Source organism: Mirounga angustirostris, unplaced genomic scaffold, assembly GCF_029215605.1.
Source record: "Mirounga angustirostris isolate CCGP_5_RB_7025 unplaced genomic scaffold, mMirAng1.0.hap1 SCAF_10, whole genome shotgun sequence".
In the NCBI taxonomy this organism is placed as follows: Eukaryota; Metazoa; Chordata; class Mammalia; order Carnivora; family Phocidae; genus Mirounga; species Mirounga angustirostris.
The window spans coordinates 74,667,224-74,693,851 of NW_026991718.1; the positions used below are offsets into that span (position 1 = coordinate 74,667,224).

A 26,628-nucleotide genomic window follows, 5' to 3' on the forward strand; every position below is an offset into this window, starting at 1 on the left:
CAAATAAATAAAATCTTTAAAAAAAAAAAAAAAGACTTATCAAATAACTGTATGTACACAGATAGTTATTATCAAATAACTATCTGTACACAAACAAAAGCCCTAGGGTAGTGTAATCTTCAGTGAAATGGTTTTTTTTGTTTGTTTTTTAAAGTAAACTCTATGCCCAACGTGGGGCTCAAACTCACGACCCCACGATCAAGGTTTGCATGCTCTACCAATTGAGCCAGGGAAGCGACAGTGAAATGTTTTGATGATGAAAATAATCGTTCACATTTATATATTACCATGTGATAAAGGATTTTCTCATTCAAAACAGAAGGAACATATAGCCCATTATCTCTAACCCTTCCCAATACACCACCAAAATGTTAGTAAAGATATTTAAGTATAAAACAAACAACAATGAAGGAAGGAAGAGGCATGCCATCAATGGGTAGAGATATCAAAAATCTTTAGAAGGTGTAAAAGATGGAAGCATGGTGACTGAATAATGAAACAAAATGCAAGAATCAGCAGTTCAGAATATCCAAGTAGTAAATTAGAAGTGGGAAGAGAACTCCTAGCCAGGTTCAGAACTCAAACACAGCATGGTGCTTGGACCCAGTAAAATGGGAAGAGAACAAGAGAATGAAGACAGGGGAAGCTACTGAAAGTTACAGAGAACCATTAATCCCACCCCCACCCCCAGTCCACATCCAGAAAAGCTTCTGGCAGACTTTTCACCCCAAACAAAAAATAGAAGTGTTCTCAAGAAATTTAAAATGAATTTCATATGCATATTTAAGAAGCCATATGAACAGACAACTCAAGGATAATCAACCATGTGAGGAAACCCAGCAGCACGAAAGGCAAACAGCTGGAATGATGCCACTGTCGTGGGAACTTCAACAATGAAGAGAATTTTTTTTTAATGAGAAATCAGAATCGTCAGAGATTCAAAAAGATACTGTCGAGGTGCGTGGGTGGCTCAGTCGGCTGAATGTCCCACTGAGTGCCAGAGTCTTGATTTCGGCTCAAGTCGTGATCTTGGTGTTGTGAGGCACTTAAGCAGGGCATGGAGACTTCTTAAGATTCTCTCTCTCCCTCTCCCTCTGTACCCATCCCCTGCTCATTCTCTCTCTCTCTCAAAGGAAAAAAAAAAAAGATACTGTATCTTGCTTCGATTAAACAGGAACAGGGTGCTATGAAAATGAACACAGGATGAGAAATAGCCCTTCAGATTTAAATATATGACTGCCCCTACCACTCCCCCTGCCAAAAAAACAAAAAACACACACCTCGCTCATTTTGGAAGTTTAAATAACTCAAAGCAATCTCCCAGCCTGTACAACAAAAACAAAAATAAAAGGTAAAAAGGTGAACATCACAGAGATTCAATCCAGGTAGTGCCACAACAGACCAAATATGTATTCCAGAAACAGAGAACAAGAAAATAAATTATCAAAGAAATAAAGAAGAGAAACAATTTCTCGGAGCTGAGGGAAGATAGAAGCAATCAGACTCAAAGTGGGGGGTGAGGGGAGGAACCCATGTTCAGAGAGATCACTGTGAATTTTTAATTTCTTAAAAGCTTTCAGGGACAATGTGGTGGTTTCCCAGAACGCACAAATAAAAACTACCAAATGATCTACAATCCCACTTCTGGGCACATATCCAAAAGAACTGAAGCAGAATCTCAGAGATACTTGCACACCCATGTTTGCAGCAACATTTCACAATAGCCCAGAAGAGGAAGTAACCCAAGTGCCCAATGACAGATGAATGGACACATAAAATGTGGTATACACACATACAGTTATTATTCAGCCTTAAAAAGGATATTTTTTGAATCACTATATTGTACACCTGAAACTAACATAACACTGTATGTTAACTACACTAGAATTAAAACTGAAAAAAAGGGGGGTGAGGGGGAAGTAATTCTGACACAGACTACAACATGGATGAACCCTGAGGACATTATGGTAAGTGAAATAAGCCAGTCACAAAAAAGACAAATACTCTGGGGCGCCTGGGTGGCTCAGTTGGTTAAGCAACTGCCTTCGGCTCAGGTCATGATCCCAGGGTCCTGGGATCGAGTCTCACATCGGGCTCCCGGCTTGGCGGGGAGCCTGCTTCTCCCTCTGACCCTCTCCTCTCTCATGCTGTTTCTCTCTCGCTCGCTCTCTAATAAATAAATAAATAAAATCTTTAAAAAAAAAAAAAGACAAATACTCTATGATTCCACTTATATGAGGTATCTAAACTAGTCAAATTTCTAGAAACAAAAAGTACAACTGTGGTTGCTAGGGGCTGAGGAGGGGGACATAGGGGAGTTGTTTAGTGGGTAGAGAGGGTTTCAGTTTTGCAAGATGAAAAAGCTCTGGAGATCCACGGCACACCAATGTAAACATACCTAACACTACTGTATATTTAAAACTTATTAAGAGGTAAATTTTATGTTTTTTTAAAGCACAATTTAAAAAAATGTTTAAGCTTTTAGGGATACGAATGAGGCTAGAAAGTCACCTACACAAAAATAAGAATCCACGGGTGCTTGGGTGGCTGTTGGTTAAGCACCTGCCTTCGGCTTAGGTCATGTTCCCAGAGTCCTGGGACAGGGCTCCCTGGTAGGTAGGGAGTCTGCTTCTCCCTCTCCCTCTGCCCCTCCCCCTGCTCGTGCGGGCTCGCGCTCTCTCGCTCTCTCTCTCTAATAAATAAGTATTTTAAAAAATAAGAATCCAGGGCACCTGGGTGGCTCAGTCGGTTAAGTGTCTGCCTTTGGCTCAGGTCATGATCCCAGGGTCCTGGGATAGAACCCCGCATCGGGCTCCCCCTACTCTGCGGGGATCCTGCTTTTTCCTCTCCCTCTGCCTGCCGCTCCCCCTGCTTGTGCGCTCTCTCTCTCTGTCAAATAAATAAATAAAATCTTTAAAAAAAAAAACTAAGAATCCAAATGACAATGGACCTATCAGCAAAACTAGATGACAGAAAATTCCTTTGAACTTCCATCAAATGATGGAAATCAAATAATTTCTAACTTTAAAAAAAAATCATCGGGGCCCCTGGCTGGCTCAGTCAATAGAACATGCAACTCATCTCAGGGTCGTGTTCAAGCCCCATGTTGGGCGTAGAGCTTGCTTAAAAAAATAGTAATAATTAAAAATTAAAAAAATTCATTAAATAGTTGTATAAACATTCTAGTTAAAGATAATAGAAGTAATTACCAGAAAAGCCCACAGATATTACAAAAATTGTTTCTGGAGGGGCCTGGGTGGCTCAGTCGGTTAAGCATCTGTCTTCAGCTAGGTCATGATCCCAGGGTCCTGGGATCGAGTCCCATGTTGGGCTTCCTGCTCAGTGGGGAGCCTGCTTCTCCCTCTTCTCCCCACTCGTGCTGTCACTACTCTGTCCCTCTCTCAAATAAATAAAATCTTTAAAAAAAAAAAATTTGTTTCTGGAGGGAAGTATTTATTTTCCTCATTATAAGCCTTCTATACAATATTTTTTAAACTAAGCACATATTTTTTAAAAACCTGAGCACATATTACTTATTTGTTATATATAAAATTATCTTTATTGAGCTTTATAGACTGCTCACTTAAGAGATAACGAAAATAAAGTTAAATCATCCTTATTTTCTTATTGCCTTCCATTATGAAATATGAAGCATAGGGGCGCACCTGGGTGGCTCAGTCGTTACTCGTCTGCCTTCGGCTCAGGTCATAATCCCAGGGTCCTGGGATCGAGCCCTGCACCAGGCTCCCTGCTCAGCGGGAAGCCTGCTTCTCCCTCTCCCACTCCTCCTGCTTGTGTTCCCTCTCTCGCTGTGTCTCTCTCTGTTAAATAAATAAAATCTTTTTTTTATTTTTAAAGATTTTATTTATTTATTCAAAAAACATAAAGCGTGTTTCTCTGAATTAAAAAAACAAAACAAAACACTGTCAGGGTGCCGGGGTGACCCAGTTAAGCATCTTTTTAACACCTTTTTTTTTTTTACGATTTTATTTACTTATTTGAGAGACAGGGAGGGAGAGCACAGAGGGAGAATGAGAGAGAGAAGCAGACACCCCACTGAGCAGAGTGCCCGATGTGGGACTCTATCCCAGAACCCTGAGATCATGACCATGAGCCAAAGGCAGATGCTTAACCAACTGGGCTGCCCAGGCACCTCAGTTAAGCATCTAACTCTTGATCTCAGCTCAGGTCTTGATCTCAGGGTTGTGAGTTCAAGCTCCCAGTTGGGCTCCACACTGGGCATGGAGCCCACTTAAAAAAACTGTTAAAAAGTCAATTGTCCATGTTAACCACAGAGCCTACTTAAAAAAAAAAATTAATGATAGTATGGGGTACATGGCTGGGTCAGTCCACAGAGCACATCTGATCTCAGGGTTCTAAGTTCGAGCCCCGCGTTGGGTATACAGATCAAAATTAAAATCTTTTGGGGCGCCTGGGTGGTTCAGTCGTTAAGTGTCTGCCTCCGGCTCAGGTCATGATCCCAGGGTCCTGGGATCGAGCCCCACATCGGGCTCCCTGCTCCGCGGGAAGCTTGCTTCTCCCTCTTCCGCTCCCCCTGCTTGTGTTCCTGCTCTCGCTGTGTCTCTGTCAAATAAATAAATAAAATCTTTTAAAAATTAATTAATTAATTAATTAAAATCTTTTTTCAAAAAAATAAGCAAACAGGGGTGCCTGGGTGGCTCAGTTGGTTGAGCGACCAACTCTTGGTTTCGGCTGGGGTCATGGTCTTGGGGTTATGGGATCCAGCCCAGCCCAGTGTAGGGCTCTGCACTCGGTGAGAATCTGCTTGAGATTCTCTCCCTCTCCCTCTGTCCCTCCTCCTGCTCGAGTGCACACACTCTCACTCTCTAAAATCTTAAAAATGAATAAATAAAATGACAGCAGCAATAAAATCCATAATCAGCTCATGCTCTAAATGATGCTTGAAAAGTTACATGGTACTAATACCAATCCAGAGCCTTCAAGAGCATATTCTTTCACAAATATCTGCTTCAAATCCTAAATACTAGTCTCCACTTGACTGAGAAACAAAGAATACTTTTCCCTTCACTAAACTCACAGAAACAGAACATTTGGCTCTCATCCTCCCTTCCAATTCTTAATTATTTCAGAATAAAATCAAAAGTTCTCTCTTCTTCCAAATCAACTCTGCTGAATTGTAGTATTAGTGGCATTTGCTTAAGATTTCTGAAATAATAACAGATATGGAAAGTTCACAAGTGTTGAACAATTTAACAATTGGATAATTGTTAAATTGATACTTTTAACATTTTTTATTATAATAGTTGGATAACTAGGCACTGACCACACCCAGTTCCAGTAATAAAGAGATGTAACTGATAGGAATACCAATTAATCTGGCTGCAAAGCTAGCGTTTGATTTGGAACATTCATGCATGGTGCCCCCAGGTCTTTCCAACTAATTCTAATAAATATCTGCTTGCCTTCCAAAACAAACAAAAAGACAAAGACTCTACCAAAGGCTGGAAACTATAGCTCTAGATTATACTGTGAAAACAAATCAATTAAGTCACAGATTTTGTGATTTTATAAGGTTCACCAGATCTGACAATAATTCAGATCTTCTTATTCTAATTCAAAAGCATAGCTAAAACTTTCAAGCTTCGGGCAATGGTACCACTTGTTAATCCCTCCCCTAGTCCTTCAATAAGGAAAAGGTAGGTCATGAAATGGAAATAACTTTATTGACAGTGGCCTTTTGCTTCAGCTACTATTTTAATGAGGAAAAAAAACCTATCACTCGGGTGCCTGGGTGGCTCAGTCATTAAGCGTCTGCCTTCAGCGCAGGTCATGATCCCAGGGTCCTGGGATCGAGTCCCACATTGGGCTCCCTGCTCGGCAGGAAGCCTGCCTCTCCCTCTCCCACTCCCCCTGCTTGTGTTCCTGCTCTAGCTATCTCTCTCTCTGTCAAATAAATAAATAAAATCTTTAAAAAATAAATAAATAAATAAATAAAAAACCTATCACTCTTTGGATATGTATAGCATGGGCTAAATATTATACTACATGCATATCTGAACTGCGAATAATATGCATTCAGGTTATAGCACATTGTCAACACTGACGGCAATGCTCTAATCCAAAAACAATGGTATTTAAGATATGCAAAAAAATATTTGCCACAGATTTTACATCCAGCAAAACTGATTTCAAGTGTAAGAGTGTAAACGAACTCTTATGAACCTTTAAGAACTCAGGGAATATTGTTACCATGAGACCTTCCAGAAGAACCTGACTTGAGATAATGGTAGAAGGATGCTAGGAGTAAGGAGGAAGACAAGAAAGAAGAAAAAGGGGCTCCTGAGGGCAAAGAGCCGGACTGTTGGATGAATGACCTGGGAATGGCAGAAACCTCATTCCCAGTGGCCATTATTGCCATTAGCTCAGATCCATGAAGCACTGCCTGCCATCGTGGGCTGTCAAAAGCTAGAAATGCCAGACTCTCTGGTACCCAGGATCTATTTATTATGGGTCACAGAATCCACAGAAAGCCAAGTCATGCCCTCTTCTTTTAAATCACCACTTCCCCTTCAAAACTTTACATAAAAAAAAAAGTTATGAGCTTTAGCACAAAATAGACTTGAATCAAATGCGAGCTCAACCACTTACTGTGTGACCCTGACCTAATTATTTAATTTCTAAAGCTGTGATATGTTCATCTAAAAGACACGAGTAATAAAAGCACCTACATTACAGAGTTGTTGTAATAAATGAATGAGATAGTGCAGGTTAATTGTGTAGGTCAGTGCTGGGCATAAAGTAAGTGCTTTAAAAGTATTAACTATCATTACCACTACAATCCATAAATCAAACTAGTCTACCATAACCAACCTAAAGCATAAATAAAATCAGATGTAGTCAAACAGCAAAATAAGTTATAATTTACATCCCAGATCAACTATCCATATATAAACTGACAGAGAAGAAAATATCCGATGTTTAGAGGATGATTATCCTATGGATAACATTTTGAACTCTCAAGTTTTTCCAACTAGGCTCAACTATACTTAAATATTCCTTAAAGGCTTTTTCACTACTGAAATCCTTTCAGTGACTTCTGAAACCAACAAACCAGAAAAAAAAAATTATTTAACTGGATGTTACCAGAACGTTTTAGTTGATTATATGCATGTTTACTTATATTTCAAACGCAGCAAAATCACTGCATTAATCTCAGTTACATGTTACATATAAACTCCCTGCCAGACGCATCAAGGGGTACCACCAATATTAGGTGTCTTAACTGTTAAAAAAAAAAAAAAAAAGTCAATTCACGATAAGAACCTAAGATTAGAGTCCAATCCATAAAGTTCCATTCTGTCATCCAACTTGTTCCCATTGGTGAAGGCCCCTGGCTGTTGTTTTTACCTATAATAAAATGCACCTGGGACGCCTGGGTGGCTCAGTCAGTTAAGCATCTGCCTTCGGCTCAGGTCATGCATGATCCCAGGGTCCTGGGACTGAGTCCCACATCAGGCTTCTTGCTCTGTGGGAAGCCTGTTTCTCCTCTGCCTGCCACTGCCCCCCCCCCCCCCCGCTTGTGCTCTCTTTCTCTGACAAATAATCTTAAAAAATAATAAAAAATAAAAATAAAATAAAATGCACCCATCCTATGTGCATAGTTTGAGGAGTTAAATGTAGACACTTGTGCAACCACAACTGCAATAAAGATACAGAACATTTCTATCATTTCAAAAAGTTCCTTCATGCCCCTTTGAAACCAATCTCCCCTGAACCTCTAGACTTAGACAACCATTAATGTGTTGTCCATAGAGTAGTTTTGCCTTTTCTAGAATTTCATGTAAATGTATAGTATGTACCCCTTTCTGTCTGGCTTCTTTCACTTAGCATAATGTCTCCAAAATCCATCCACAATGTGTTTATCATTAGTCTGTTCCTCTTCACTGCTTCCATGGCTTTTAAAATCTTGAGGTCCTAATATTATTTGGAAGAAGACTGAGAGGCAAAGGCTAAGGAGAGTAGTTTATTTAGGCCTATATAAAGAATGCATCACCAGCTACCTGGAGGTGTCCATTAAAAGTTCAATATTTTAAGGTAAAAGAATTATTTCCCCTTGATCACAATACTAAATTTTATAGCTAATGTTGCTGAAATCAGAGGGAGTTCATGTCCTATCTTTATCTGACTATACAGATGATGAAATAAGGGCTAAATGCACCTTGAACTTTGTCATGATCTATGTTTATTTTACTACAAGACTGATTTCAAACATACTGACAGGTATCACCTTTTTAACTTCAGCAAAAATCAGCCCAGAACTCAAATAAGCGCTCTTCCTAATCCCGGTAGTTTTTCAATTGGCAATGACAATAAAACTGCAGAGCTACATGATTGACTTTTAGTTGTTCTCTGTCCTCACCTCCCTCCCAAATAAATGGTTCCAGGTTACAAAAAGCAAATTACGAAAAAAACTCAGACAGCAAAAAGTTTCAGGAGGCTTCCCGAGTGAATTTTATTGATAGGTTTGATTGCCTTTAGTGCCATGTTTAAGAGTAGTTAGTGAAGTGGTACAGAACATGGCTCTAATGCATCACTATAGTCCCAACACCCACAAAAGTGAATTTACTTCACCCTAAAGGAACAACATAGTATGACCAACATATCTAGAATATTTCATATAGGGAATGTTTCTTATGCTATAATATATAAACTATATCATTACAAAAATCACCAAAACAACTCAAATACTGACGTCTTTTTTAGAATTAGCTACTCATTCTTCAGTCTGGTCCTAAAAAGGAGGCTTCTCAAGATAAGGTACTTTGTTGCACTTCACACTATCAATAACTCCTCCCCTTTCCTGAAACTCTTTCTACTTCTGCCGACTTTCAAAACACAAAACTCCCAATCATTCATGCCCATTCCTTTTCCTTCAGCCTCCAAAATTCAAGAGGTAAGTAGGCTCCCCAAAATAGTAATTAGCCTCAACCCAAAACACAGTATCTGCCCTTTGATCCAATCTCATTGCTTCAGCTATCACTTTTTAAAGATATTTTAAAAATTTTTTTAAAGATTTTATTTATTTGACAGAGAGCACAAGCAGGGGGAGCAGCAGGCAGAGGGAGAGGGAGAAGCAGGTTTCCCGCTGAACAGAGAGCCCAATGTGGGGCTCCATCCCAGGCCCCTGGGATCACAACCTGAACCGAAGGCAGACACTTAACCAACTGAGCCACCCAGGCGCCCCTGAAGGTATTTTAAGTAATCTCTACACCCAACGTGGGGCTTGAATTTACAACACCACAATCAAAAGTCACACATTCTATCAACTAAGCCACCAGTCAGGCACCCCCTTAGCCATCACTTCTCTATTGACCGCTCAGATTTTTAATCCTTAAGCTTGGTTGCTCTACGTTATCTCTTCAAACAGAACATAGCCAAAATCTTCCCCTCTGCATGCAAATCACCTTTATATTCCAATCTATTTGTATTCACTACCTATTAATCCACCTATCCATAATCCTTCTTCTAGTAACTCAGGCTAGAAACCATTAATCTTTAAATAAATCCAATCACTACACACCAATCACTATGTTCCATCAAATCTCCATTGTAAGTGTCTCTTATCCTCCATGCTAATCTGGATTATCTAACTGCCTCCTAGTTGGTCTCCCTGACTTCAATGTCCCCTTCCTTCAAGCCACCCTGCAGATTTATCACCAGCTTCATTTCCCTAAAACATACCTTAAGTGTCCCAGAAAGATGCAGTGGCCTTCCACTCTCCAAGTTACACTGAGGACAAAACATCTAGTATGGAACGTTCCTCTTTAACCTGCCCTGCCTAGGCCTTACACAGGCCAAATACATCATTCTTATTCCCACCTTAATCAATTTGCTCAAACTTCTTTAAGTGGGCTAACCGAATCATTCAAGGCGCCTAAGAAATAATACCTCCTTTTTGTCACCATCAGTAACCCTTCAACCCAGCCTCTCAGCACCCCTATATTATACAGTCATCCATATTCCTTTTGACATTTTTGCCTTCATTATCCTTCCTACCTAACTTGTGACTCTGACACCTAGTACGTACTACGTAAAATACAAGTTAAAAGATACCTCTTCAAGAAAGGATATCCTAGGGGCGCCTGGGTGGCTCAGTTGGTTAAGCGACTGCCTTCGGCTCAGGTCATGATCCCGGAGTCCCGAGATCGAGTCCCGCATCGGGCTCCCTGCTCAGCGAGGAGCCTGCTTCTCCCTCTGACCCTCCCCCCTCTCATGTACTCTCTCTCTCTCTCTCAAATAAATAAATAAATAAATCTTTAAAAAAAAGAAAGAAAGAAAGAAAGGATATCCTAGTCAACCATTCCAAAGTTCATAAAAATATTAACTTGGCAGAGCCCCAAAAATCGATTGGAACACCGACGAGCCTCTGTCATCTACTGTAACATATATGAAGTACAAGCAGTTCTTATTTCCAGCAACCTTTTAAAATGCTTAAAGTCATTTTATTCATTATTTTTATGATTCCTATCTTTTATTGCTTTTACTTTCCAAATCAACCAACATTTCCAGGAATGGCCAATTCCACCATGGTGACTAAGTATCCTCCTCAAGGACTTTGCTCATACATGGGAGCTTAGGTTTGTACATAGCATGTTACACCTACTGATGTACTTGGCCACCCTGTTAGGAAATCTCTTATCACTGCCACCACAACACACCAGAACCTCCACACACTCATGCACTTCTTCAGGAATCTGTCCATCTTAGACATGAGCTATATTTCTGTCACTGCCTCCGATGTCTGTGTAAACTCTCTGACAACAGAGTCATTTCAGCTGTGATTTCCAGCAATTCTACCTTTGGGGTTTCACATTTAAAGAACACAGTCAATCACACCCACTTACTGCAGACAGAGGGCACACTACTGAATTTATCACTTGGTTTGTTTCCAAATGCTTTATATTAAAACAGTCTAGCCCTATAAGCCCTGCTTGAGAACATCTTTGGCTTTAGACCAGAAGCCATTCAGCTTAACTCTTCCTAAGGGTCTCTGGGCTTAGAGTTGAGGAGGAGCAAGACTAAACTAGCAAAGGGAGGAAAAGTATAGTGGAAAAGAAATATACACAAAGGATTATTTACCTCAAGTATAAAGCAATTACCCTGTCCCCCACTCCCCATATTACTATTCAAGTACTACCCTTCCAAACATTTACTTCAATCCAAATTATTTTTGGAGTTATTGTAAAACTACCTTTAGGTTAAAAATGCGGTGGGGGTTTTTTTGTTTTGTTTTTTAAAGATTTTCTTTTTAAGCTATCTCTACACCCAACATGGGGCTTGAATCCACAACCCTGATATCAAGAGTCACATGCTTCACCAACTGAGCAGCCAGGCGCCCCTAAAATGTTTGTGTCATTTTATAGACACACCATGTAATTAATCCCTAAAAACCCTTAAACACAATTAACAGAAACACCAGCATTCTATTGGCAAAGAAAATCTGTTATTTATACCTACAAGATTTTGTCATTAAGAAAAAAACCAAACATGGGGCGCCTGGCTGGCTGTCGGTGGAGCTTACAACTCTTGATCTGGGGCTTCTAAGTTCCGGCCCCACGTTGGGGGTAGAGTTTCCTTAAAAATAAAACCTTAAAAAAACAAACAGGAAAACAGAAAACAGACCAAATGAAATGCAAATACACACAAAGAGAAATTCAAATGGCCACTAAACATATGAGAATGTTCACCCCCAGTAGTAATAGGAAAATGCAAATTTCCTAATAGGGAAAATGCAAAATTAAAGTCACAATGAAATAGCGTTTCTCTCATTAGATTGAAGAAAAAAAAATTCCTCAATGCCAAATGTAGACAAGGACATAGAGCTGTGCTGTCTGATCTAAGAGCTAGTAGCCACATGTAGCTAGTAAGAATTTGAACCATGGCTAATCCAAACTGAGATATGTTGGTAAGTATAAAATACATACCATATTTCAAAGAATTTAATAAAAAATGCAAAAATATCTCATTAATTTTTATTGTTTTCATACTGAAATGGTATCTTCAATATACTAGATAAAATATATTACTAAATTACCTTCTCCTGCTCTTTTTTGTTAAAGTAGCTACTAGAAAATTTGAAGTTACACTTGTGCATGCGCTCTCTGACAAATAAATAAAATCTTTAAAAGAAAAAAGAAAGAAAATTTTAAGTTACGTGTGTGGCCAATGCTGTATTTATATAGTACAGTCTGATATTGATATAGAGCAACAGAAACTTTTAGTTTCTGACAATATATACATACATTTATATTACATTTATATATACATGTATATATTGTCCCCTTTTTCTCATTGTAATGGTAGCAGAGCTATAAAATTGGTGTTTATATATTTGGTATTCACATAATTGGTGTTTATATGTAGCTTCTGAACCCTGATGTTGTTTAAGGTATAACTGCTTCTAACAGGGAGCATAAATTGCTACAGCCACTTTGGAGAGAATTTTGGAAATACCTTGGTAGGCAGTACGATGAGAAAAGCCTACAATTCAGCAATTATACCCCTAAGTATGTGCTCTAGAGAAACTCTTATATATATAGTATAATATGTATATCAAAAGACATGTAAATTATATTTTAACACTACTGTTTACAATTACAAAAATAACCCAAATGTCCATCCAAAGAGACTAAATGTGTTATAATCATACAATGGAATACTATATAATACATATGCAATACTATTAGAGAGGAATAGAGCAACAAGAACTTCACAAAAATGCTGAGAAAAGCAAATTGTATGAAAAGGCATTCCATATATGATCACGCACAAAAACTATAAAATCTCTTAAGAGCTTGACCTAAGAGTAGTATATGCACAGATACGTACACAGAGATCATATATGTGAGGGTAGGCACAAAATTCAGGACAGTGGGGAAAAAAGGCTGGAATCTGTAAAGGTAACAAGAGGGTTTCAAGTATGCTGGGATGTCCTACACCTAAACTAAGCTGGGTAGTGGGTACTTTGGTGTTCATTATTCTTTATAACTTTTTTACATCTGAAATATATCTGTGCTTTTAACATATGACTTTATGGACCATGCACAGCACCATACTTTATGGTTTTGGAGATATAAGCAAAAACGTCACAATTTTCACCATGTTAGAAGCAGTTATACCTTAAACAACATCAGGGTGCAGAAGCTACATAAAAACACCAATTATGTGAATACCAAATATATAAACACCAATTTTATACCTCTACTACCGTAACAATGAGAAAAAGGGGACAATATATACATACTACATCAGGGTACAGCAAAACTTTTCTTTAAAGAACCAAGAAGTATTTGGGGCTGTACAGGGCCATATGGTTTCTGTCACAACTACTCAACTTGCCATAGCAGTGGGAAAGCAGCCACAGACTCTATGTAAACAAATGAGCATAGCTGTGTTCTAATAAAACTTTATTTACAAAAACAGACAGGAGACAAAATTTGGCCAATGAGCCATAACTAGGTGACCCCTATCTAGATCCATCTTCAAAAAAGAAATCATGGGGTGCCATGTACCTCAGTCGGTATAGCATGTGACTCTTGATGTCAGGAAAGTGGGCTCAGGCCACACACTGGGTGGAGAAATTACTTAAAAAATAAAATCTTAAAAGAAAGAAACCACTAAATCCATTAAGTAAAATTCTGAAGGAGAAATGGATTTGCATGGTAACAAAATATGCCATGATCTACCCGATAATCACAAAAGAGAAAATGTTCCTTGTCCGTGGGGACATCTAGCAATCATCAACTTCACCTGTGATCAAACTTAGCCCCACTAATCATGTTAAATCAGGCATTTTGTGCCTCCTGAGGTGATGTAATACGGAGCAGCATCAACTATGAAGTATCCTGGCCAAAATGTTTAACCTGAATTTAACTCAAGTCTTTAACAGCCTACAGAAGACAAAGGAGTAAATTTTTAAAAAGACCCCAAAGAAACAAACAAATTCTGAATATAGGGCATTTTACAAGATAATCTCTTCAAAAAGAGATTTTGAAATAGGTATTTAAATTTAAATTTAAAAGAGAACTGAGACACAACAGCAAATACAGTATAATAGTGCACGATCCTTCAATGGACCTTGGTGTGGAAGGGAAAAGCTATCTAAGTCATTTTTGACCTAACTGGGGAAATCTGCATATGGATTGCGGATTAGATGATTTCTGGGGATTAGATAATTGTGTTATGTATGATGACAATATTGTAGGTAGGAAGAAAATGTAACTTTAGGGGGAGATTCACATTTAAGTATTTAGAGGTGAAGTATTAGAAGGTGAAAAAATTATTTTTAAATGGTTCAGCAAAGATTATATAAAGCAAATATGGCAAAAAATATAAATACTGTTGAATTTAAGTGGTGGGTAGATAGGTACTCAGTATACTATGACAATGTTCTGTGGGATTAAAAATTTTCATGAACTAAAAAAAAATGTTCATAAATATAGCATTATATGTCAACTATGCTTCGACAAAAGAATTTTTCATAATAAAAAGGCAATGATGCATTATGAGATTATTAGTTTATTAAATTTTATTCAACACTCTCCTCCACAAATACTAGTTTTAAGTGTCCCCACGTATCAAATTTGACCCAAAAGAAACTCTTCTCAAATTCATGACCCTGATGCTTTTTCTGCTTTCTAAAAGCAAGAACAAGACAATTACAAAATACTCTAATTATACTGTCATTTGAATTTTACACATTTTAGAAAGATTCTTTTTTTTTTTTTTAAAGATTTTATTTATTTGACAGAGAGAGACACAGCGAGAGAGGGAACACAAGCAGAGAGAGTGGAAGAGGGAGAAGCAGGCTCCCAGATGAGCAGGGAGCCTGACGCGGGGCTCAATCCCAGGACCCCGGGATCATGACCTGAGCCGAAGGCAGCCGCTCAACTGACTGAGCCACCCAGGCGCCCCTTTAGAAAGATTCTTAACATATGAATATACCTATATTTCCTTTATAACATTTTTACTTATTACCTTGTATAATTAATCATATACATTAAGTTTTACTCCCTCACTCCTCCAGATGGCAGATTCAAATAAACTTTGTTCCCCAAAGTGCCTAATGCTAGCAGACAATATTTACCAAATAAAAATTGAACAGAAGGAAATTTGTACTCATACCTTTAAAAAGTTAACCATCTAGGGTTTTTTTTTTTTTTAAGTTTATTTACTTATTTTTAAAGAAATCTCTACACCCAATGTGGGTCTTGAACTCACAAGCCCGGGATCAAGAATTCCTTGCTCTTCCAACTGAGCCAGCCAGGCGCCCTTAAGCATCTAGTTCTTGAGAAGGAATGTAAACCTCTCTCCCCTCTTCCTACTCCCTAGTGTCCTCTCATTAAAATATACTGTTTCTGGGCGCCTGACTGGCTCACTCAGCAGAAGAGGCGACTGGATCTCCTGGGCATGAACTGGAGCCCCAGGTTGGATGTAGAGACTACTTAAATAAATAAACTTAAAAAAAAACCACACACACAAAAACTTTAAAGATACTGTTTCTATGGAAAGCTTTACTCAGCAGGTATTTACAGATACAACAAATACAATGTAGATACATAATACATAGATAAAGCAGCATATAAAACTAACACAGTTGTTGCCCTCATGTAGCTTACACTCTAATAGAAAATGAGAATCTGGGGCGCCTGGGTGGCTCAGTTGTTAAGCGTCTGCCTTCGGCTCAGGTCATGATCCCAGGGTCCTGGGATCGAGCCCCACATCAGGCTCTCTGCTCAGTGAGAAGCCTGCTTCTCTCTCACCCTCTGCCTGCAGCTCTGCCTACTTGTGCTCTCTCTCTGTCAAATAAATAGATAAAATCTTTTTTTTTAAGATTTTATTTTATTTATTTGACAGAGAGAGAGACAGCGAGAGAGGGAACACAAGCAGGGGGAGTGGGAGAGGGAGAAGCAGACTTCCCACCGAGCAAGGAGCCCGGCTCAATCCCAGGACCCCGGCTCAATCCCAGGGCCCCGGGATCACGACCTGAGCCGAAGGCAGACGCTTAATGACTGAGCCACCCAGGCACCCCAATAAATAAAATCTTTAAAAAAAAAAAAAAAGAAAGAAAGAAAGAAAGAAAGAAAGAAAATGAGAATCTTAGAACAGAACTCTCAATTTTAGAGTCAAAAGGACCTCAAGATATCACGTGGTCCAGCCCTCTGCCTTAACTCAGGTAGAACTACTACATTGCAAATTAAAATTACTAAATCCTAGAAAGAATAAGTAACTTGCAAAGTCACAGAATCATTAGTTTCTATGTGAACCTCAAACTGGGTCTTCTGCCTTCTAGGTCAGGTACTCTTTCAACCTACCATGTATCAGGTAGTGGTATAATAGTAGTAGTAGTAGCAGTAGTAACAGCAATAGAAAGCACTCGAATGTTAGTGACTATATGTGCCAGGCTCTATAGTAATGGCTTTCCTTGGACTGTCCTAATCTAACAATTTTATGAACTCTATTGTTATTCTGGGGCACCTGGCTGGCTGTGTTGGTGGAGCATGTGACTCTTGATCACAGGGTCGTGAGTTCAAGCCCCACGTTGGGTGCAGAGATTACTTAAAATCTTTTAAAAAACAAAATAAAAATTTTAAAATATGCATATATTATCATTCACTTTACAAATGAGAAAACTGAGGTTTAGAGACAGTAAGTAACTTGCTTTAAGTTACCCATCTATGGAGTGATGGGACAGGAATTCAAATCCAAGTAGTTTGACTTCAGTGTCAATGCCTCCAATCATCATCCTCCTTTTGCAGCTTTTTCCAGAAACATAATTCACTCCAAGTATAAAGCCTTCTTACATTTAATATACACTTACACAAATAAACCGTGCTAAGCATCCTACAGCATTACCTAAATGCATAAAGTAGCAAAAAATTCAGAAATACATATCTAAATATGTTGACAAGAAGCCTCATGCATGTTTGTGAACAAGTAATTCTCACCTAGGTCTATGGGTATAGAAGGTTTTCATTCACATATGACTAAGAAGGATTTTATTATTATCAAGGCATTACTCTGAAATAATAGAATTAAGGCCTAAAAACATAGTCTCCTAATGTCATGACCATTTGGCCAATTCCTCTGACCATTTTTCACTTAGTATGCTCCTGAAACTACTGCTATATAGCATCTCCCAAACTCTGTTAGCAAAAAATATCTGACAACCAATTAAATCTCAGACTTATCTTTGTTAGACTGTTTTCAGTCCTCATAAACAGGCACAATGTTATTCCAGCTAGCTCTCTAAAATTAACTATGCATCTCTTCTCCTTTCTATTCAGAATATACCTTATACTTGACTCCATAATTTAGCCATGCAATATATGCCTGAACAAAAACAAAAGACCCATCTACAAGAATTCCAGTCTGTAGGGTGATCAGAAAGTCCGAAAACATAGATATTATTTTAACATTCTGTACTGGAGTATCAACAAACCATTTATTGTCTATGCATCTGGGCTTCCAGATCTGGTGGCCACCCTGTACTTAAATAAAAATCAAGAAATCACAGAGGCAGAAAAAGCAACGCAAACTAGAAGCGCAAGAGAAGAGCAAATAATCTGAACTAAAAACAAACCTATCACTGAGAAAAAGACACATGATGTAGAATAACAGTAATAATGCAATCTAAATCATCACGAATCCTTCCAAACTTCTACTTCCCTTACAAACTAGAGTTAGATTACATAAAACAAAAACAAAGAAGAGTATAACTGAAAACCATTATATATTAGGCAAAAGTTACCATTTCACTTTCACGTTTTGCTTCAAAACACTCGACAACAGATGAATAGCAAGAAATTAAACTCAGTTTCCTTACATTTAGGGCCGACAACCACAAAAGCTTTAATTAAATGCTGTACTATAGAAATGAAACCAGTTACAAGAGATAATTTATCAAGTAAGGCTTTATTTTTTAATCTAAAATGTTGAACAGCTTAGTGAACCTGGTCTGACTTACAGCACTAAATTTAATATATTCAAAAAGTTCAAATTCTGGGACGCCTGGGTGACTCAGTCAGTTGAGCATATGACTCTTGATTTCGGCTCGGGTCATGATCTCAGGGTCATGGGATCAAGCCCCACGATGGGCTCGGGGCTCTAGCACTCTGCCTGGAGTCTGCTTGAGATGCTTTCCTTCTCCCTCTGCCCCTCCCCCACTCACTCTCTAATAAAATCTTTTTTTAAAAAGTTCAAATTCTTCTGCACATCAGCACTTTGATAGAAGTGATAAATACAGTCACAAAAATATAGTAAAAGTGAAACTAGTAATTTGAAGGCTTAATTTGGGTGCTATAACTGAAGTCTCTTAGGTCATGAATGGAACCAGTGTTCATTTTTATCTTGAGGCACTGAAATAAACACAAGTTGATTTGCTTTAAAATAAAAAAAAATCTCAATTTACTGCAGCAAGCAAGATCACATGAGAGTCTGACTCAATGCCTCACAAATGAAAGCAAAAGACCATTATGAATTAAGATAAAAACAAAGATCAAAGATCTCTCATGCTTATCTTAAATGTGCAATGTTTGTGTAAACTCAGGAAGAGGCATTTTTACCAAACTGGATCATCACTAGGAAAGGTACGTAACAGAAAGTAGAAAAATAAGCACCTGCTTCATAAGACATCCTCATGCAGACATTTACAATGCAGGAAAAACAAAGGCACAACTTCAAGTTACACACCACAGCTCCAGAATTAAGGGAAGCAGTAACAAATATACAGACCAATTTTAGCATAATAAACTGAGACAGACTGGCTCCATCAGCCATCTCCAACAGAACTGTCAAATAACCAGAAAACAGAAGTAGCAGTCACAAATCAGCGACAGTAGTTCCAGACACTAATGGCCAATCACTAATCTTTCAGCTATACTCACAAAAGAACACAAAGAGCAACAGCGTTTTTTCTAAATACAAATGACAACATATATTTTATAGGTGCATCCCAAGTCACTTAAACCAGTCTTGCTAAAAAGTCCTGTTTACCCTGCTCCCATTATCCTACCTTCTCCCATTTTCCTGTCCAAGAACTCATTTATCCAAGCTTGGGCAGTAAATGGAAACACCTGAAGGCCTCAGCTTCCCTCATGCCTAATACAGGGATCTCTTTTCTATCTTTGGCTCACCTTTTAATCTTAGGTACAACAATATTTCCCCCTTCCTACTTCCTCTTTCATCAGTCTTGGTCTAGTTACAGAAAAACTCTTCTTTCCTCTTTTATTTTTCTTCCCTCTTGTTAAAAATAGTAATGTTAAAAATAGTAATGCTCTGTGCGCCTGGGTGGCTCAGTCGTTAAGTGTCTGACTCTTGATCTCAGGGTCGTGAGTTCAAGCCCTGCACTGGGCATGGAGAGCCTACTTAAAAATAAATAAATAGATAGATAGTAAAGCTCTAGGGGCTACAGACTGACTCAGTCAGTGGAGCATGCGACTGTTGATCTCAGGGTGCTGAGTTCATGCCCCACCTTGCATGTAGAGCTTACTTAAAAAAAAAAAAAGTAAAGCTCTAATCACAGCTTCTAAGTGTAGTATAGAAAACACCATACATCCCAAATCGTCCACTCCTAATTTCAGTCATCCACAAAAAAAGCACAGTTGTAATGTAGACTGAGGCAGTGTGTTTGCTATCACAATGTAAAATCTATGAGAGCAGGGATTTTTGTCTGTTTTGTTCAGTCTTCAGCCATGAACGGTGCCTTACAGGTTAGAAGGCACTCAGGGAATGCCAAAATAATGGCTGAGGATGGGGTGGCTACAGACTAAATACTATTAACTACGTGGAATTCTTTACTTCTCAGTGGGCTGGTAGCCTCCAGTAAGTAAAAGTAAAGGGAAGCCACTCATATCTGAACTTGATCTCCCCATACATTCTATCACTTAGAGTTGCTTTGAGTTCATTATTTCCTCTTTGTAAGGGACTCAGAAGAAGGGCCACCTGTATTTAATAGGTAATACCAGTTCATTAACTCAGAATTGAATGCTTTAATGAGAAGAGGGTAAAAGAAACATTCTTTCCCAAGATAGGTTAAGTACCCATGAGCAATATGGACACTCCTAGATTCTCCTACTTATAAGGACATCTATTAACTCTCCCTTTTCCATGTTAAGAGTGCACTTATACATACCTACAACAAGAAAATAAAATGCAATTAGACTTAAGAATCAGTGACATTACTCTCAAGCTTTAAAGTGTTTTGAAATCCTTCAGAACTTCACAAATTATCCTTTATCAAACCTGCTTCTCGGGTCTATACTATCTAACAAACAAAATCTATTCACTTAGATTTTTCTTATATACAGACTTGATTATACCTGATAATAACCACATTTTAAAAAGTTTCCCACTAAGGAAAAGCTTTTTCATGTTTCTGTCACACAAATGCACTTAACATACAGAACCTATTTCGAAGTGGGGGACATTCTATGTAGACAAAAAGCACAGCAATACTAGACACAGGTCTTATTCTCCTTATACCCCTGCCAATATTTAGTTCCATCTCTGAAAGTGAGACAAGTTCCTTAATATTCAATAGAAGTCTTCCAGCGTTCATCTCTCTCTCCTCTAAATATCAGACCATGTATTTAATAGTCTTTTGTTCAAAGGAATGTAAAACAAGTTTTTCAACAAGGGTTATGTTTCCAAACTTTAAGGTCTCTAATTTTCAGAAAGAAATCAATTTAAAGCCAATAGTTGTTATATTGATATTTCAACATACTAAAAAAAAAAAAACCTTTGACTCCATTTTTAGTAAGTTAATATTACACTAGTAAATGAGGGGCGCCTGGGTGGCTCAGTCGTTAAGCATCTGCCTTCAGCTCAGGTCATGATCCCGGAGATCTGGGATCAAGCCCCACATCAGGCTCCCTGCTCCGCAGGAAGCCTGCTTCTCCCGCTCCCACTCCCCCTACTTGTGTTCCCTCTCTCTCTGTGTCTCTCTGTGAAATAAATAAATAAAATCTTTAAAAAATAAAAAAAAATAAAGTAAATGAAAAAAGCTTTGAATTGGTGAACTGTGCTTTAAATGTTACAAACCATGTTAAATTTCCCTAAATATATGAACAAGTTAAAATACCACAATTGTTAAACTACTGGGTCCTTAAATAAGTTGCTACATACAAAGGGTATCATTATAAAAAGTATATGTCATGCCAAGAAATAAGAAGATACCGTAGATGTGGTCACAAGTTAGCTGTAGCTAAAAAAGAAAAATATTTACTTGAGAACTCCTCTATGTCGTGACTTACCATAATCCAGAACAAAATGTTTATGTCTGTTATTAACATTAAATTGAAAAGGGGGGCGCCTGGGTGGCTTAGTCGTTAAGCATCTGCCTTCGGCTCAGGTCATGATCCCAGGGTCCTGGGATCGAGCCCCACATCGGGCTCCCTGCTTGGCGGGAAGCCTGCTTCTCCCTCTCCCACTCCCCCTGCTTGTGTTACCTCTCTCTGTCAAATAAATAAAATCTTAAAACAAACAAACATTAAATTGAAAGGGAGAAATAACACACCCTGAAGTTTGAATGAAAATTAAAAAAAAAAAAAAAGAACGAGCTACCTTATGGTATTTTTTTCTAGGTTGGTAGATGAGGCTAAAAATGAAATCTCACAATCTTTATAAAATCTGATAATTTTTTTTAAAGATTTTATTTATTTATTTGACAGAGAGAGACACAGCGAGAGAGGGAACACAAGCAGGGGGAGTGGGAGAGGGAGAAGCAGGCTTCCCACCGAGCAGGGAGCCCGATGCAGGGCTTGATCCCAGGACCCTGGCATCATGACCGAGCCGAGGGCAGACGCTTAACAACTTAGCCACCCAGGCGCCCTAAAATCTGAGAAATTAAACTACAATATATAGACTACACTTTCAGAAAATTTCATTCCATCAAGAATTTAGTAAAGACTCTTTTTAATCATAATACTGATTCAACTCCCTGATCAAATCACTCAAGTTAGTCTAAATGGTGGTTTTCTTTGGGGGGGGAGGGTACAGCTTAAACACTGAAAAATGTAATGCAAGTCCAGTCTACGCAAAGAGGTTAAACCACGTTAGAAATGTTTCATTTGAAAAAAGATTCCAAAATGGCTAATCAGAGATATTAGCATACTTAAATTACTCTCGAAGATCAAAAGTTATTTTCTTTTAAATGTTTTGTTATAAACAAGTATCATCAACAAAAATAAGGATAAAACAAAGATTATGAAGTATCTTTTTGTTCACCTATACTTGTTAGATCAGTTGCTAGATGACAGACCCTGTCATTTTATAAATTTTAATGTCAAGCAAAAACTACAAAAACCAATATTCCCAAACTCTACCCTATTTCCCTTCACTGTTTAGTTGGAGTACAAAAGAGTGGGATGGAAAGTAGTCAGATTACATTTCCAGGGTTTACCTAGTATCTGAGAATTTTACCTCATAGCCCCAATCTGTCAATTCTTTTAATCCACAATTCTACTGATGTGATATATAAAATATGTTTCTACCATAAAAGTTTAAAGCTACTAATAATTTGGTTTCAACTCAAATTCTGAAATTAGTTCACTAAGAAAAAATAAAGAACCAGGTACAATGTGGAAAAAAAACAAACACAATGGATATCCAGAAGTAACCATATTCCCCCAAATTCTCTTACGACTAACCATAATTTTATATTTTATGCTAAGTATTACTTGAATAAATTTTGCTATTCAAATTCTGGGATTTAAAAAAAGCTTAACTATTCTAACTCTGACCCTGTCAGTTGTTTCCCAACTAATTTTTTCTTAAAATTAGTGAACTGTGAAAGGCAAAGTTCACAGAAAAAGTAAAATACCATGTCTTATATTTTAATAAGTTAATTTTATTCACTTTATCTTATGAAAGACCACTTGTATCTTACGAAAGACCACTACGGAGTTAAATTATACTATTTTACTACTTCCTATTCTAGGTAATGTCACAAGATACTTTAAAATAGTTACATGTAACATACAAGTTTTCATACAATGTAGATAATATGTGTAACTAACACCAATGAGTGGTGGGGGGGAATTCACTGTCAGTATCATGTGCAATAAAAGAAATGTTTACCAACTCATTTACAAGGGCATGTTTAAAAACTGAGCCAAGGGCGAAAGGACTGTAATGAATCTCCACAATCACTAAACTACACTTTGGCAAATTCTACTCTTCCAAGAGTGCCAAGAGAGTCCATCAGCATCAAATTTTAATTCAAAAGACTTCGTAAAAAATGTACATTATAGGAAAATAAATTTTCAACAAGAAAACCACTTTTTCTGACCTTTTCAACTTGTGAATCAGATATTCTTAGAAGCACAGCTATTCAGACATACCATTCCTTCAGATGATGCAATCTTAAGGGATTTGGTAATTATAACATGTTAATTACTAACATAAAATAATATTTATTGCCATGACTATCAGGCAAACTTTAAAAGCTTTCACCTATTCCTGGAGTCTTCACAGAAATCAGACACCTGGTATGAGAAAACAGGTGTTCTAAGATTTGCTGGTCACTTCTAAGAGAATAATTACAACATGAAGAAATTCAAAGGATAATGTACAAAAACTGAGGAAATCTTAACTAACGGGTATGAAAGATCACATAAAAATACTATTCCATGCTGATAAAGCAACATAAAAAGCCACTGTAGAAACCGTGATAAGACTTTATGAGAGCAAAAATAAATGAAAGGGAAAAACACAAACCACCACCATTAAAAGGAAAAAAGACATTGAGAGAAACAAAAAAGGATGGTAAAAATCAGGATTATCCCTGGAAAAAAAAAAGTTGACAAAAAAAAAAACCTTTCTAAACACTAAATTTTAAAAGTTCAATTGAAACAATACATTGCCCATTGAAGAAGCCTACAAAAATATTTCTTTAAAAATTACCGTTTTAATAGTATAACTTCATATTTTTTTTAAAGCCTGTACACTTGGAAAAGACTATTATAATTAGAATAACTTGTCTCCATTTAGAAATTCTCTATTTAAAAGTAGGCCAACAATAGGAACTTTGCTATTGCACAACAGATAAAGTAAATGAAATAATGTCCATTAACATTCAGCGTGGATGGCATGTTTCTCTATCTCCCAGAACATACCAACTTACGCTATCTGCCCGGAACAATCTACCACTTCTACATCCGTGCAGTAGCTCAAATAAAATGAGTTCCTCTGTTAATCCCACAATAAACCTCAGTAATTCTCACATCACAGTTGTAAACGTCTCTTAACAGAAAAAGAATGTTTTTCCCAAAATAGTTACATATCACTAAGACTACTCAAATTCCTAAATAATCCTTTTACGAGACTCCTGCCAACTTTATTTTGATACGTTAAACATGTGGAGCCTATTTTAAAAGGTCTTTAACTGTGACTTCATGAAAACAGCTTCCTAGTTAGCTGTTCATAAAATATCTTCTTTTTAAAGTTTTCACGTTGTTTTTAAGCCGACTTGAATACTGATGAATCTGGGCCGGCTTAAGAAGCAGTTTTGCCAAATAAGATGGGCAAACGTTCTAGATCTGCTAAATCCGACATCAGAGGTCAGGCAACTTAAAAAATGAAATAACTATTTTCAACATTCACTGAGTCCCTCGTTTTTAAAATTACCTCGGTGTCATTTCCACATTTGGCGTTTAAGAATACAACCTTTTTTTTTTTTTAAGGTTATTAGGCTCAGTTAAATTACAAAAACAAAACAAAACAAAACAAAAACGGATCTGCCACAAAAAGCTGATTAGTCTACTCTTAAAAGGTGTCTGGAAGATTTGGGTTACTGGCGGTAGAAGTTTCATTTAAAAACTTCTCTGTTAAAAACAATGACATCCGAAAAGGATCGCTGGGGAAGGAAGGGAAGAGAAGCCCGGAGTCGGCTAAGAAGCGACTTAAAGCCACTTAAGAAGGAAGGAGGTGGTGAGACGCACAGACAGAAGAGCGAGAAAGATTTTAACAAGGAAGTGAAGTGGAGCGCAGAGTGGGGCAGAAGCGGATGAGGAAACAAATGGAAAAGGTAAGGTTTTCAAATAAGCACGATCCAGGAAGGGATGAGTTAAGGCCTGGGGTAGCCCCAGTGTTTTGGTGTGAAAGAGATGCTCGCAGACTGAAGCAGAGAACAGGGGAAAGCAGTTTACTTCCAGGCGTTGGAGCAAAGTAAAATTCCCTGCCCCGAGCCTCTCCCAGCCTGGCCGAGCGCGGAGGCGGCGGCTGGGGAAGGGGCCTAGCCAGGAGCCAGGCCCGGCGTTCTGCTCCCCCAGGCTCCACGGCAGAAGAGGCGAGGATTAGGCAGGCAGGGCCCACGACCTTAGCCCGGCGGCACCCCGAAAACGGTCCGGGGCCTCGGCGGTGCCCGCGAGCCGTTTCCCCTGCGGCGGGGTGCGGAGCGGCCTTACCTGGGGCGAGGGAGGGAAGCGAGGTCTAGGGCGTCCGCTCTCGCCCGCCGCAGAGACCCTCTGCTGCACTCAGCCCAGGCTTCCGACCGAGGCGCGACCCTGCCTCAGCCGCCGCTTCCCCGTCGGGGTCTCGGCCGCCGCCTCCGCCGCCTCCGGGGCTGTTTACACCGTCGGGCCCCGCACGCCGCCGCCGCCGCCGCTGCCGCCTTCTCTCCACCCTAGCGCCGTTGCCGATTCGGCCGCCGCCACCTCCTCCGCCGCAGCCTCGTCTCTCTGGAGCATCTTCCAGCCACCGAACCCTGAGAAACAGAGACTCCAGCCGCGCCGGCAGGAAACTCCCCCGCAACTGCTAGGGGGACCAGGCGGTCAGAGTACCGGCGGCTTTTCCGCCATTGAGCAGCAGCCGCTCGGCTCCTTCTGCAACCCCCTCCCCGCACCCTGTCCTCCCCGCCCCTCGGCGAGCCCCGCCCCCAGCTCACACCCATTGGGACGGTGCAGCCTCTCGCTGCACCCGGTTGGCTAGACGACCCGTCAATCATCACCCTCCCTCCTACTTCGGCTGCTCTGTACCTCGGTACTTAGTTTTCACCGCCCACAATGCCCCGCCTCTCAGTTCCTAATTTCCCATTGGGCATCAGCGACCACCTTCAATTGGCAAGGTCAACTATCCATCAAACACCGCCCACTGAGTGAGACCCAACCCTTCATTACCATTTACTTCATTCAGCCGCGCCTCTGGGTGTTAGGGACCAACCCACCCCAACAGCCATAAGTAGAGATCACCATCAATCAAGTAACGCCCACCTGCACTCCGCCTCGCAAAGACCGAGCCCTAGCGATTCTCTTTTCTTATTGGTCCAAAGGGTGACCCGAACCCTCAATGATTGGCTTTCAGTCCGTGTCCGTCACTGAACCAATTTCCAAGTCCGTCACACTGGCTTTTTTTAAATGAACGCGCAAAAGGCGGGGAAGTATCCGAAGAGCGATTGGCTAGTGTTCGAAAACGGTCAAATCCACAGTGTGTGCGGTTCCTTCCCGTCCTAGGAGAACCAGGCCCCTTTATTTTTGACCTCTAAGCCTTGCGTAAAACAGGCTCAATAAAGGAGCCAACGCGCTGTCCAGTTATAGGTGTGGAAGCCTAGTCCCACCCGGAATTGCAGGGGGTTGGCTGCTGATTGGCTAA

At 39.2% G+C, this 26,628-nt stretch overlaps 1 protein-coding gene across 4 annotated transcripts in view; it reads right to left on the reverse strand.

Moving 5' to 3' along the window:
• The window catches only part of PPM1B (protein phosphatase, Mg2+/Mn2+ dependent 1B), a 76,771-nt gene extending 50,892 nt beyond the window's left edge, over positions 1 to 25,879 (reverse strand). For 2 of the 4 annotated variants that reach the window (XM_045885082.2, XM_045885080.2), the window contains exon 1: positions 25,446 to 25,878. The gene's annotated coding sequence lies outside the window, so the exon portion shown is untranslated. Of the gene's footprint in view, positions 1 to 25,445 lie in introns of all 4 variants that reach the window. The other 2 variants (XM_064572535.1, XM_064572534.1) reach the window with 1 other exon arrangement.
• Positions 25,880 to 26,628: the final 749 nt, after the last annotated feature.